At 32.8% G+C, this 12672-nt stretch overlaps 1 protein-coding gene across 1 annotated transcript in view; it reads right to left on the minus strand.

Annotated features, from left to right (window-relative positions):
• LOC127544181 (N-acetyllactosaminide beta-1,6-N-acetylglucosaminyl-transferase-like) overlaps window positions 1-12672 on the minus strand; it is a 127037-nt gene that overhangs the window by 88616 nt on the left and 25749 nt on the right. The window lies entirely within an intron of this gene.

Below are 12672 nucleotides of genomic sequence, written 5' to 3' on the forward strand. Positions count from 1 at the left end.
AGTTATTCCCCCCCCCCCCCACTTTCAAAATCATGCCTCTACCATGTGCTGGCTGTATATCCTGGGAGAAGTTATTTACCTTCCTTAAAGGAATACATAAGTGTCAGAGCAGGTGGTAACTTGCATTGGTGGAAGGATGTTCTTCATTGAGTATCTTCTTTATCAATGAAATGTCATGTTTGGTTTAAAAAAAAAAAAAACTTCTTAAAACAAAGTTCATGTGACTCACAACTGAACTTTTTTACTGTTTCCTTCTTTCTCATCTAGATAATGCACTCAATATCTTCATCCACTTCAATTTTTGATCTTCTGGCCGGTAGTATTATTTATCCCCAAATAGAAACCTTTCCACTTACAAAAATATCCCTAATGCTCTTCTTCCCCCTTTTTTAACCCTCTCATTCTCTGCACTTTCCTTTAAAACTTGAATTTTCTACAAGTTTGGGTGTTTTTTTTTTTTTTGATAACTTGAATTTTCCAAATTATCAGTCTATTTAGAGTAAGTTCATTGTAGAGAGGTGATGTGTAATGGTGTGTAACAAACAAAGCCATGGACTTGGGGTCAGGAAGATCTTAATTCAAATCCCAATAGAGACTTTTTCTAGATGAGAGATCTTAGATCACTTAACCTATTGGGTTCAGTTTTCTTAATTTGTAAAATGGAGATAATCATAATAATCTTTGAATGTGATTGTTATACACACCTTCAAGTGCTATGTAAATGCAAACTATTATCATTATTATTGCTGGACAATGGCCTGATCTCCATTTCACTTTTTCTGTTAAAATCACTCTTTCCTCACCCTAGGCTAGATTAAATCTTAATTAAATATTGCCAAAATATAACTGCAATAATCACATTTTTTATTTATATAATGCAGAACCATATGGATAATTTGGAATTTATATTTAAAATATACCAATAAATTAGAATTGTGAAAAAAAAAAGGAAAATTCTTTCTTCCATTATTCTTCATGTTGCCTTTCAGCCTTCCTTAAGTAGAGCTTTAACAATCAAAATAGTACTCTCCTTTCTATGCCAAGTAATTACATATCATTATTTTTTATGCTTTCACATGGAAAGATGAAGTATTTGCTAAGTTCTATTGATTCTATCTTCAAAACAATTCTTGTCATTAGCCTGGATTCTTTAATTCAGTGGATAGAAAACTCTGAGCCTGGAGTTAGGAAGAACTGAGTTCAGATTTGGCCTCAGACACTCATTAACCCTGTGACTCTGGTCAAATAATGTGACCTCTGTTTGCTTTGCTCCATAGAAGAAGGAAATGGCAAATCCATCCAATATCTTTGCCAAAAAAGCCTACATGTGGTCATGAAGAGTCACACATGATTAAACTACTGGGTAATAGTAACAACTCTATTCTTATGGTTATCATAATTCAGCTCATTACATTCATGTCATCATTTCTCATGCAGACTTCCAATATATCCTCCCCAATTTCCAGTTTCTTTCCTTTCCAAATTATTTAACACATAGCTTCCAAAGTAATCTTTTTATATGTACAGGAATTATATGAACATAACTACAAAACATTCATTGCAGTAAATACAAATAATTGGAGGTCCTTAATTGCTCATAATTAGACCGTAACAATAGAACAAAAATGACAGCTAATATTATCCAGATTAATTTCCCATTTCCAAAATGTTATTTTGTTGAATAACAAACTGTCTTTGGAGAAACAAAAAATAAATAATTTCAAAGTAAATAATTTTATAAAAGGTGGAAAAGAAGGAATTTTAACCAGATCTCATACCATGGTTCAAATTAGTAATCATAAACATTATTTGATGCTCATTAAAGAATAGAAAAGTTGATTAGAACAAAATTTATCAGGAAGAACAAAAGGTCAAGCATATCAAGGGAATTAATGAAAAAAAATGCAAAGAAAGGTGTCCTAACTGTACCAGACCTAAAATTATATTATAATGCAGCAGTCATCAAAACCATTTGGTACAGGCTAAGAAACAGTGATGGATGAATAAAATAAGTTACATACATAAAACAGAATGCTCAATATAGCACTCTATTGTTTGATAAGTTAAAAGACTCCAGCTTCTGGGGTAAAATTCACTATTTGACAAAAATTGCTGGGAAAACTGGAAAATAATATTGCAGAAACTAGGTATAGATTAACATTACACACTTTTTGCCATAAATAAAATAAAAATGAGTTCATGATTAGACATAAAGGGTGATACTATAAGCAAATTAGGAGAGTAAGGCATAGTTATCTGTCAAATCTTTGGAGAAGGGAGGAATTTATGACCAAAAAAAACCTGAAGAACATTATAAAATTCAATATTAAATTAAAAAGATTTTGCATTAACAATGCACCCAAGATTATAAAGGAAGAAAAAAGCTAGGAAACATTTTTTTACAGCCAGCATTTCTGATGAAGGCCTCATTTCTAAAATATAAGGAGAACTGACTCAAGTTTATAAGAATATGTCATTTTCCAATTGATTAATGGTCAAAGGATACGAACAGAAAATTTTCAGATGAAGAAATTAGTCACTTCTAATGATATGAAACAATTCTCTAAATCACTATGGAATAGAGAAATGCAAATTAAAACAACCCTGAGATACTACTTTACACCTATCAGATTGGCTAAGATATACAGGAAAAGAAAATGATAAATGTTGAAGAGGATGTGGAGAAACTGGAACATTAATGTATTTTTCGTGGAGTTGTGAACTGATCTAGCCCTTCTGGAGAGCAATTTGCAATTGTGCCCAAATCTTTGCATAATTTTTGATCCATCAGTGTCACTATTGGGTCTCTAGTCCAAAAAAGAGATCTGAGATCAGAAATCAGAAAAGAGAGAAAAGGACTTATATGTACAAAAATCTTTGTAGCAGCTCTTTTTGTGGTGACAAAGAATTGGAAATTGAGCGGATGCCCATCAACTGGGGTGAATAAATTGTGGTATATGAATATAATGGATTATTATTGTGCTATAAAAATGAGGTACAGGCTGATTTTAGAAAAAACTGGAAAGATTTACATGGACTGATGCTAAGTAAAGTGAGTAGAGCCAGGACAACATTGTATACAGTTAACAGTAAAATTATGTGGTGATCAACTATGATAGATTTAGCTCTTCTAAGCAATACTGTGTATTCCAAGACAATTCCAATAGATTTGGGATAGAAAATGCCATTCACGTTCAGTGAGAGAACTGTGAAGACTGAATGCAGATTGAAGCATACTGTTTTCATTTTTTCCTCATGGTTTTCACCTTTTATTTTGATTTTCCCCCCACATGATTAATATGAAAATATATTTAAAATGATTGTACATGCATAATCTATATCAGATTACTTGCTGTCTTGAAGGGGAGGTGGTAAAGGAAAAAATTGGAACTCACAATCTTACAAAGATGAATGTTGAAAACTATCTTTACACATAACTAGAAAAATAATATATTATTGAAATTTAAAAAAATGAAAACTTGATTAGTCAAACAGATTAGGTACATAAGACTCCACAGCAATCATACCTAGTAGCATAATATTCAATGAGCCCAAGAACTCCAAACAAGTGAAAAACAAGAATCAGTGAGAAAACTGGAAGACAGATGGACAGAAATTAGGTTTAAAGCAATTCTTAAGCATATTAACTCCATATGTGACATTAGATACAAAATGTCCTATCATTAACAAATTTGAACAAGGGAATACCTTATACCACTATAGATGGAGACAATTCTTTGACCAAAGGATAGATAATCATAGAAGATAGCAAATGAGGTTTTTTGATTACATAAAATTAAAATTCTTTTGCACAAAAAAATTAACATTTTTACAATTTAAAGAGAATTAGTGAACTATAGGAAAAACATTCAGCAAATTTCTCTGGCAAAAGTCTTATAATAAATTAATCTAAGGTATTGATAAATATATAATAACAAGAGCCATTTCCTAAAGATAAATGGTCAGAGGATATGAACACAAACCTCTTTTTAAAAAATTTTATTTAAATTGTAAATGTAAAATAAAACAAGCAAAAGAAAGAGAGAAAAAGAAAAAAAAATACAACATTGTCATGTGCCCAGCACATTGAGGATGATTCAAAATAAGTAACAATAAGTTTTCATTTCAAGAAAGCATATATAATAATAGGAAACACTGTATTCATAATTGTCCATTTTTTTTGCTTCCTTGTAGGTTTTCTTTTGTTCTCTCCTATGCACTTTTTACATACTTCACTTATATACATGTTTAGACATGGCCAATATATGAATTCATTATGGTTGACTATATGTATTTGTTCTAAGAGAAGGCTTTTATTTTTATTTGTGTGTGGAATGGATGCAGTTATGGGAAAGTTCATCTGTAAGGAAAGTAGTAATAGTGATGCTATTAAAAAAAAAAAAAAAGAGAGACATCAACTAAAATAATACACAGAGGAGAACAGAAAGAAGTCCAGAAGAGGACATAGAAAAGCAGGGTAGTGTTGGAATCACCAAGTTAAATTTAAGATATACTTTAAAATTCATACCATACACAAAGATTCACAGTATTCAGTCCATCTTTGCTAAGAAATTTTCTTTGACAAGTTCACAATAATAAAAATCAAGTTAAAAAAAAAGAAAACAGAATAACTTTTTTAATTACCTTCTTTAAATTATCTTTAAATTAAATCTAACCAAAGTCTTTATCTGCCCTAGTATGCATTGCTAACTCATTTTTTTTTTTTTTAGAACTTTCTCTACTAAGCTCCTGTTCAATACCGATACCACCTTTCCTTTTCAGCTAACTTTAGATGTTGTCTTCATCCTTTAGAATATAAACTTCTTGAAGTTAGGGATTGTCTTTCCATTTTAATTTGTATTTCCAGTGCCTACCACAATGCCAGGCACATAGTAAGTACTTAATAATTGCTTGTTGATTTGGCTGAATTAAGGCCTAATATTTTAATCTGTATTTATTTGTAACAGCATGGACAGTCTTTTCATTCTTGCTGAAAAAATAATGACCACAGTCAAATCACTTGCACAGTGATCTGCTAAGAATGAATAACCTGGATCTCCTCTGATCTGTGACTTTCACAACTAATTCATTATTGGCAAAGATCCTAAAGTGGTTTACTGTTTTCTTTTCTAGCTCGTTTTAAAGATGAGAAAACTGAAGCAAATAGGATTAAGTGATTTGCCCAGAAACACACAGCTACTAAGTGTTTGAAGCCAGAATTGAATTCAAGAAGAGTCTTTCCTGACTTCAGGCCTGGCACTAGCTGATAATATGCAAACAATTATTAGGTGATTTATATGATATGAACAAAGTTTTATGGTAGATCTTAGATACAAAGGCAAAACAAGATAGCACAGAGTATGGGAAAAGGAGGAATAAGGAATGAGGCTAAGAAGATAATTTGGAGCCCAACTGTGAAGGAACACAAAGCCAGAACAGAGTTTGTATTTTACTCAGAGAAATTTAAGAAGACTTGAATGTACTGATGCAGAATAAAGTATATAGAACTAGAACAACATATACTGTCCAAACAATACTGTATTTGATACTGCTTTGATAGACTAATTCTCCATGCCTTCAGAAGTCAGATGATGTTCCTACCTCCTGACAGAGTAGTAATGGATTTGAGTTACAGAATGAGACATACATATGGATGTGAAACCATGTGAGAATTTGTTTTGTTTGATTATGCATAGTTGTGAAGAGAGTTTTGTTTTTATTTTCAATGGGCAAGGTTGAGGGATGAAAAATTAAAATCTGGCTTTGCTCCTTACTAGCTTTGAATGTCTATAGACTCAGTCTCTTTTTTCTAAAGTGTGTTTTTTTCTTTAGTGACTTGCCTAGGGTCACACAACTAGAAAGTATTAAGTGTCTGCAGCTGGATTTGAACTCAGGTCTTCCAGACTTCAGGACCAGCACTCTATCCACTGCACCATCTAGCTACCCCAAAGTGTGGTTTTAATTTCTTTATTAGTACCTGCTTTTATATAGTCATCATGATAATCAAAATCACACACAAATATATATACGCACATATATAATGTATACATGCATATATATATATAAACATATGTATATGTTAATTTCATAAATTATAGATATACAAATATCAGCTGTTATTATTGTACTCATTTCCACATCTCCATTCTCACTCTCTCTCAGCACTCACATATATAAACATTTAACTGGTCTATTCTAATAGCTTTTGAGTGTCAAAAGCTCTTTATAAATTAGATTTTCTTTAGCTGCTTCTCTAAATATGGGAACGGTAACTTGTCATCTTTTGGACTCCTGCAGTTATTTTATATCTCTTTGGCGGTCCAGATTCGATTGCTTGACTCTTCTGAGATCAAACTATAATAAAATCCTTCACTGAGAGAAAAGAGCTGAACTAATGGATAAACACTGACTTCTCTGAACTTTTCCTGGTGGCTTTGTTTATGATTTTTGAGACTCCTTATTAGTATAAAGTAATCTTGCATAGATCTACGATTAAAGTTTTACCCATGTTTTATATTAAAAGTTTTTGCCTTTATTCCTTCAGCAGTTTTTATTGTCAGTGCATTAATCTTATCTTCTTCCTTCATTAAAAAAAAAAAAAAAACACTAGGATAGCCTGTTTTATAGTTATAGGAGCTTGGAAACACACCAACATAGATAAAGATAATCCAAGAATATCTTCAGAGAGTCATAAATCTAGAGCTAGAAGGGATCTTAGCTACCATTAAGTTCAACTCCTGCATTTTATAGTTGAGGAAGCTGAGGCCCAGAGAGGTTAAATAATCTTTCCAGGGACACACAGCTAGTAAGTATCAAAGCTAAGATCTGAATTTAGATATTCTTGATTCCAACATTCTAATACTGCTATACTATTTTGGTTTGACAGGTCTTGCAACATGACCCATATAAAGTATAGTTCAATGTGTTGTCCTTAATAAATCAACCCTTAAAAGATCATAGCTTTAGAATGGCAAAGTATCTTAAAAATTATTTGATTCAATCCCCTTCATTTTAAAATTGAAGAACCTGAACTCCAAAAGCCTTAAGTGACATGCCCAAGATTATATAAGTACTAAAGCAGAGAACAATAGATTTTAATTTAGGTCCTCTGATTGGAGAGCCAATATCGGTTTTACTATACTGTAACACCCTTTTACTCTCATTGTTTAAGACCTGAAGCTAACCAAAGAAGCAGCTATAGCCTTCTGGCCTCTGAAAATTAACACTAACAAGAAGAGGACAGAACTGATAATAATCTTTAAGCCACAAAGTTCAGAACTATATAGAATAAATCCTCTTTGGTATACTTTTAAAAAATAGGAATTGGAATTAACTTGTACAATCTGGGAAAAAAATTTCTAGGTTTCAATTATAACTAAAATGAGGAAGTTGGACTAAATTTTCTTTAAGGTGTCTTCTATTTCTAATATTCTGTGGTTCTGAGGTACTAATATATATGTTGGACACTTAGGATATTAAAAAATGTATGACATGACCCTTACTCTGAAGAAGTTTGGGAAAATAGTCTGTTTGAATGAAGGAAGGAAACAAGCATTTATCAAGCACCCAGTGAGTACCAGGCAACACACTAAAACATTTTATAAATATTATCTCATTTGATCCTCACAACAACCTTGGAAGATTCTATTATTATCCTCACTTTATGGAGGAGAAAACTGAGGCAGACAGAAGTTAAAAGACTTGCCCAGATCAACCAGCTAAGTTTGAGTGTCTGAGACTGTATTTGAATAGAAATCTTCTTAACTCAAGACCCAGTACTCTTTCACCATGGGTGATGAGTTCCTCATGATGTGAAGACATAACTAGTGATACAAAGCAATAATTTGCCTAATGAGTTGTGCAGACTCTGGAGTTCAGAGAAGAAGTCAGATTAGGTGGGATTTGTCCTCAGTAGAATTTGGCTTCTTAGGTATAAATGCGGACATTCTTTGGAGTAAGTGTTGAAATAAAGGGAACAAAGGCACAAAATCAAGAAAGCTCAATGCTGGGATGCTTCCCTGGAGAAAGAATTGAGTTTTAATTTTCTCCAGTATGGCAACTTTTAAACCAATGAGTTATTGCAACTGTCTGGTAATGTTGGTTATTTGGTTATCCTTCATTCTCAAAGTGGACCAAAATAACATCACTATATTCCTGTCTGATTGCAGCTGATGGGACTAAAACAAATTTGGAAAGCTCTACCACAGGTCAAGCACAAATCGTCCATATTTGGAATGGAGATGGCTCTAGAATTGTAAGTCTTATATTTCTTTTGAGCGACTACAATTCTACTTTGTGCATAGAATATAGCACTTTTTGATCCTATAGGTATGCCATGTTGTGTAGTCCTATGCCAGTGTCTCCCATGTCTGAGAATCGATTCCATAATTCTTTAGAAATACCTTGAGAGTGTCTTTGTATCCTGTCTGATCTCCACATGAGCACTTGCTTTGCATGCAAGGTAGTCTTTTAGGAAAACACACACTTGGCATTTGAATAAAGTGACTATTCCATCAGAGTTTCACTCTCTGCAGTAGATAGTGTCATTCAAAGCATCCAAAGCTATATGGGCATTTGTAGAGTTTATAAACGAGTAGACATTAGACATGATAAACCATTTGGTTAGAGCAACTCTCGGATACAGTGTTAATGGTCCTATTATATTACCTGGGTAGGTACTCTTTTTGTTAATGCAGACCAAAACCCCTTCATGCCTTAGGAGTTAGAAGTAGGAGAGACCTGATCGATCATGAGGCCTAATCTGAGTGATTTATCCAAGACTGAAGCATTCATATGTGGGAAAGTTTACATTTGTAATATCTAAGTGGCTATCCAAGATGTCTTACAATTAATTGACAAAAAATTGAAAAATGTCATTGTCTGGGAATAGTTCTCTTGTTCCAATAGAAACTTTTCAGCTGCCCAGATGGGCAAAATTATAATCTTCAGAAAATTATACTTTTTTATACTTTATGTTAGATTCAGAATATCACAGATTAAGAGTTCAAAGGGACTTCAAAAATTATCTAGTCAACCCCCCTCATTTTATAGATGAGGGTATTGAAGCACAAGAAGCTTTAATACCTTGCCCAAGGTTATCCATGAAGTAATTGTCAGAGGTAGAAGTTGAAACTCTATCTATAAAATTAATATTCCTCCTAACTTCTACCTTCTAAATTCAAGTACGTAATGAAGTATAACTATACTAACATTTATTTTTCTGTCTTCATTCTTATTTTTTTTGCTTATTTATCTATGACAGTATGAAATTTGTTGTATTTTGGAGCATATTCTAGACCTTGTACTAAAGGTTTGAAGAGTTCAAATTCTTCTTTTGAAAATCTTTTAAATCCATAAAGTCAAAGAATGTGAAAAGTATATTTGGTAGGATTGGCAGACTTCAAGCAAAAATAATTTGTCAAAGAAGCACTAAATTCAGGGTTATTTAGCTGAATGTGATTAGGCTCATTCTTGTGATTAATGATTTTTCTGTAATAGTTCTATGTTGGAACTTTCTTCAGAATTATCTAAGCAGGTCAAATGACTCAGGTTTATTTGTTTGGGTTTGTTTTTTCCTCCTAATTGCTTATTATAGGGAACTTTTTCTGAGATAATAAGAGCTTTTACATATAATTTTCAGGGAAGAGTTGGCAATGGTGGTGAATCACACTCTAATTTTAAACAGCTAAACGATTCTATTCTCTTTGTCTAGATAGCTTATAAATGAAAAACTATGAACTTATGATGAACTGTTTGATTATGATGATAATTCCAAACAATACCTTTCATTAAACAACAACTAATGTATATCAGTGGAATCCTTTCTAGAAGTTCACTGGGGAAAACCTAACTCCTCCTGGGACCTAATCATTTGACTTTCCACACTAGTTCAGCTAATTGGCTGTGGAGCAGATATGAGTCAGTGCATCTCTCAAATTGGCTGAAAGGCCGCCAAAATATTTTTCAGCTCTTACCTAAATGCTTAATAATTTTCATATACAAAATTTGCAAGGAATTTTCAAGATAAAAGTTCTCTCCCAGCTGAAAGTTATTTTTTTCTTCTCAAGTTTCTTTTAACACTATGTCTAGACATTTTTTTAACCCTTAATTAGGGTCTGCCTAATAGAGCAGTTTTTTTTTCCCCAAGTATATCTTAGTTTCCTTTTATTAGATTATAAGTTCCAAAAGGGTAAAGTCTAGGCCATTATTCTTCATTTTGTCCCCAGTCTTGCACATAATAGGTAATTAATAAATGTGAATAGCATGGCAAGGCATGTCACAGAGACTTGGGTGTGAACAGAATGGCATTGAATTGAATTAACTAGCCCTGTAAGTGAAATTTATAAAAAGTACCCTTAGTTTTGATGGAGAAAAGTTAACACTCAAACACTCTCTGAATGCTGAATGATGTCAGGCAAATATTTGCAAAGAACTATGTACCAGGCAAAGCAAATAAACAAAAGCACTGAGGCAAAAGCAAGTCCCCACAGTGAATGTTCTAGAAATTGTGAGCAGTCATAGGAATCTGGAAGTGAGGTTAGGTTTTCAGTGATTCTAAAAAAAATGTAGAGATTGTTACTTAGAAAATAGTTAACAATAATCAAGATTCTACTGATATTTGACCATGCCTATGTCACAGCCAATAAATATTTGAGAAGGAATTTACCAGGGTGTATAAAATTTTCACATGGAAAACTATTTCTGTCATAAATTGTTTTTATCAAAATGTTTCTTTCCACTGAGTAAGTTCAGCCAATAATATCTATATGTGGTATATGTGGCTTCAGTGAAGGTGTTACAAATAAAAGATTATTATAAATTATTTGATCAATCTTTTATTTCTGTATCTAAACTTAGAACAGTTTAGTTACCCTATTAAAATTCATAAAGTTAGAAAAATCTTTTCATGTTTTGTTTCTTTGTAAAGCCCTATCATTTTGGAATTTTCATTCCAGGCTGTTAGCCTAACTCCCAGTCAAGAAATCTTCTTTATCAATTTGCCTGTGTGTGATCACATCAGCAAATCAAATAAACATGAAATACTGAGGTAAAAACAGGCAGACATTATATTTCTTAGCAACATAAACACAGCAATCGGATAAAGAGTTGGATAGGGAAGAATATTTTTACCAATCCCATAAGATGCCTATATTTATACCCTCTGCTGTAACCTTTCTTATATTTATTGCATTGTCATCAGTATCTTTAAGAACATTAGATTTTATCGTATAATATTTAATACTGATTAAATTTAAATATAATACTATTTTCAACCCACATAACAAAATCAGAACATATTCCTTAAGTAAATTGACTGCTAAATGCTTTTCTATTTGCTTGTATATTGCCCTCACTGACCTTCTCTCCTATTTCCTCCCATGTCTGGGGTACCTTCCACTGCTTGTTTTCTAAACTAAAAGGTCTAAGAACCCTGAGAAAATAAATGCTAAAAGCTGCCTTGGCAGGGTTCAGGAGAGTTCTGGGATCTGCCTATTGGGAAATATGCCGAGACTTAACAACATGGAAGTCTTACCAAGAAGATAAATGGAACCAGATTCACTTTGAACAGACTTATTTTTTTCCTGTATATGTATTTCTTCCTTTTTAAGTCTCTTGATTTCATTTTTTCCCCTCAATTCAACAAACATCTATGGCATAACAGGGATGTATATATGAATTTTGTAGTAATAGGAATTCAGAAGTTATAATGCAATACATTGAAGGATGTATTGAAGTCAGCTGGAACTGATTTGGAGAGCCAATTGTTAAATTGTCAGTATGAACATTTATACCTTAGGAAAAGGCAAAGTATACATCAGGGCTTGATTTACTATTTTGTTGATTATCTATAACAGACAAGAAAAGATGCCATTTAAATATAAAAGATTGTCTTGCATACTTTCCTTTCCTAGAGTGCTGGTTGTTAAACATCTACTTTTGCACTGCTAGACACGTACAAACACAGGCAACTAAAACACAAGGGAGCAGCCAGGCAATGCAATAGATAGTGTCTAGAAATCATAAGATCTGAGTTCAAATTTGACCTCAGATACTTACTAGCTATGTGATCTTGGGCAAGCCATTTATCTCTGTTTGCCTCAGTTTGCTCTTCTATAACTGGGCTAGAGAAGAAAATGACAAACCACTCCAATATCTTTGCCCAGAAAACTCAAATGGAGTCATGAAGAGTTGAGCATCCAATTGAAATAACTAAATAATCATTACATAGAACATAAAGAAGGATGGAGAGACAAAGAGAGACCTGTCCAGGTCTCCTGCCCAGGATATAGACTTCCTCTATTGTGCCATTTTCCCCAAATGCCCAAATGTGATGATCATAACCATATTGACCACCTACTAGAAGTAGAATAAATTTCATTTCATCTTACTAACTTTCTTTCATTGTATACTATTAAAGTATAAAGAGGGGAACATTGGGGTCAAGATACTGACATTCCCAAGATGTATAACTATCTCTCTTCTCTGTCTTGCCTGGACCTGTGATTTCATTGATTTCTCATTGGCAAAATTACACTTGAGCTTTCCTAAATCACAGGGTTACAAGAAAAACACTATGTAAAATCTTTAAACACAGAAATGAGTTGTTGCTGGTAATACTCAATGCAATTTATCTTCTTAAGATTCATGTCTTCTATCTATATCAACTCCCCA

The sequence above is a fragment of the Antechinus flavipes genome, chromosome 1 (assembly GCF_016432865.1).
Source record: "Antechinus flavipes isolate AdamAnt ecotype Samford, QLD, Australia chromosome 1, AdamAnt_v2, whole genome shotgun sequence".
Classification (NCBI taxonomy): domain Eukaryota; kingdom Metazoa; phylum Chordata; class Mammalia; order Dasyuromorphia; family Dasyuridae; genus Antechinus; species Antechinus flavipes.